The sequence below is a fragment of the Musa acuminata genome, chromosome BXJ1-9 (genome assembly GCF_036884655.1).
Source record: "Musa acuminata AAA Group cultivar baxijiao chromosome BXJ1-9, Cavendish_Baxijiao_AAA, whole genome shotgun sequence".
Lineage (NCBI taxonomy): Eukaryota > Viridiplantae > Streptophyta > Magnoliopsida > Zingiberales > Musaceae > Musa > Musa acuminata.
In genome coordinates, this window is record NC_088335.1 from 1,213,547 (window position 1) to 1,216,570 (window position 3,024).

Here is a 3,024-nt window from a genome sequence, read left to right on the forward strand (position 1 = left end):
CAATATCTCATTTTAAATGTAGAGGCCCGACCAAGTTGGTGTAGTCTTTTCAAGTAATAAAATATTTTTTTCCTCAACTTGCAACACCTATACCTTGTATGTATGTGTGTGTGTATATTGTATAATATATATATATATATATATATATATATATATATATATATATATATATATATATATATATATATATATATATATATATATATCACAATTGGTACCAAAGACATGGTAGATAAAGACTTGACGTTCGGGGTATTGTCATCCTAACCTAACCCCAACGGATGCCCTAGGAGTAGAACCTCTTTTAAGTTTGCAATGTGTCATATCCTTGGAGGCACCACCTCTTTTGTTAGCCCAAGGCAATAAGTTCTGTTTTGGATAACCTCGATGGCTCAATATGACCCTTCCTAGTTTGGCGTTAGCTTACCTCAAGATCTAGTTGGGTCATTGACTTCAACTTTTCAAAATATTAGGTCTTGTCTATGGGGTGCTTTAATCCGTGACTCCACCGGCTCAAGACATGAGATGAACTTGACAAAGTTTTAGGGGTCCATAGGTGCACCTTGGGTCGGGCCCTCTTAATAGGGAGACCAATATTAGGTAGCACTAGCAGGACTCTTTTGGGTTGCTTCTCAGCTCTCTAATGTCGGTTTTCATCGGAAACTTCATCACTATATAGTAAATTGACACCACCTTCCTTAGTTTATTCAATATATGTCAACTTATGATCATTAAGTATGTTGAGGGGACATCCACCACTATGAATTTAGCCAATATTATTTTAGAGCAAGCCTTTTTTTCGAATGTGATGTGCAGGTTCATAGTCCCGAGAGAAGAGATAGAGTCGCTAATGAACTTTGTCAGCAAAGAAGTCATAAGGATAAAGTTGTTAGTTGACAGCTTGAGTTTTTGGAAAGCATTAAAGTATAGGATATTAGTAGAGTTATTTGTATCAATTATGACTATTTTCACTCGAGCTTTGATCTTCCATATAGAAACTATCAATGTATTATCATGATTCGAGTCAAGGTATTTTATCTCTTCCTCCTTGAAAGTTATCTCTAGACCTTATGACTCGATGAATTATCTCCCCTCGAGATAGGTCCACTAATGATGACATTAATATGTCTCTCTATCGATTCTTGAGGTCGGGGTGAGGGTTCTCAGTGCTTTTAGATGAACCATCTAAGGTGTCTCCAATGTATGAGTTTTTCAATATATTCTTTCAAGTCAAAACAATCCTCGCTCGTAATCCCAATGGAACTAATAATATTTGGACATGTATCTTTTCACTATTGGGATCTTCATCGGATAAGGGTCTTTTAAGAGCCTCTAATTTTTTTTATCTGTAGAAGAACTTTAGTTCTAATCATATTTAGAGGGGTTAGCTTAAACCTTATGCGAGATAACTCGGGTCATTCGTTTCTCCTTTGCCATGGTGACCTTGGGGTCAAGGCTAATTATGGACACTCTTACTTCACTCTCTAGTGTGACTCATCACGCTTTCCCGAGACCATTGCCTCGATGATGACGTATTAATTGGCCCTATAAAGTTCCTATGCTACAATTGCTAGTGGTCTCTCTATCAACAACCAAAAGAAGCAAAAGAGCTTTAGCCCCATCATGAATGTCTATATTATGAGTAATTGATAGGCATCTAGCATGTCATGAATCTGCTCGTGAACTGAGTGACGAAGTCTATGAGTATTTCTTCCTTCCCTTGCTTGAGTCCAAGGAGCATTGTCATTGATGGCCACGAGCATATATTTCCAAGGAAGTGAAATTCAAACTCCTTTATGTGTTGAGCAAAAGAACTGATTGAAAGTAGTTTTAGGCGAGTATAACATTCTCATGTTGGGCCTCTTGATGTAGTCAGGAATGTATGACACAACAAGGTATCTAAAGTATCGTACAATGACATTTGGTCATTAAAAGCTGCAATGTGCTCCATCGGGTCAATCCAGCCATTAAACGCCTCCAAGGAGGCGAAAGTTCATAGCAATTGGTTCCTCTTGGATTTTTCTGAGTGAACGATAACTGACCCAATGTGGGATCGACTAATATTTTCCCTTTTGATTGTTAGAACTCTTATTGCATCTCCTTCAATTGCCAATCCATCTGTAATAGTTGGATCCGTAAGGAATCCTTCGTCGACTCCATCAATTGGGCCTTAGATTCAAGCATGGTAGAGTGATAGTATGGTCCGTTGAATTCCACGATTGGTGATTGAAGTGCCCCCTCGGCTGATGGTTCGACGGGTCTTAAGCACTCTTGGGATGTTGGCACCATGTTGGGTTAGGGAACCTCGGCGAGTACTAGTGTCAATAGTGGTAGAGTCGATGACGACAACTAAGTTGGTGTATCACCTCAACGACCTGTATCATGCTTATTAGCGTCTGCACTTGCTAAGTGAGATTTAAGAACATCTCGACGGGAATGAGTAGGTAGCTTGGGATCATCCTTGGGAATAAGAGACCTAGGTCATTGACTAGATGCTAGTATTATATTGGTGTCTACGTAGCGGCGGATCCACCCATGTGGGGAGAGGGCAACTATTGCTCCTCTTAGGTGAAAGTATTGTGGGTTGGGGCAAAACCTCTTCGCTCGAGCATTCATTGAGAGGGTCAACGGGCGATTATTCTTATGACATTGGGCCCTCCTTCTAGTACCAAAAATGTTAAGGGAAGAAGTTATTGACGTCCTGATCAGCTTGACGTAGTCTGAAGTCATATGTGCATGGTTATCCAAGGTGCCTTAGAGGTAAAAACTCCGAGCTCTCGAGGTGCCACCTACATGAAAATCAAGATCGGGAGAGGTTTATACCAGACAATAAATGGATAAAATATTTCATAGAATATTTTATGGGGAGGCAGCCTTTAATCGTCTTCAACAATCTCTCATTTACCTTTTATCCAAAATATAGCTTATAACTATGTGCTTTGGACCCTTGTCTACATGGGTAGACTAGTGGATGACGATCTATGTCTTCTCCTTCCACCCTCCACTTGATGGTTATGTATTGAA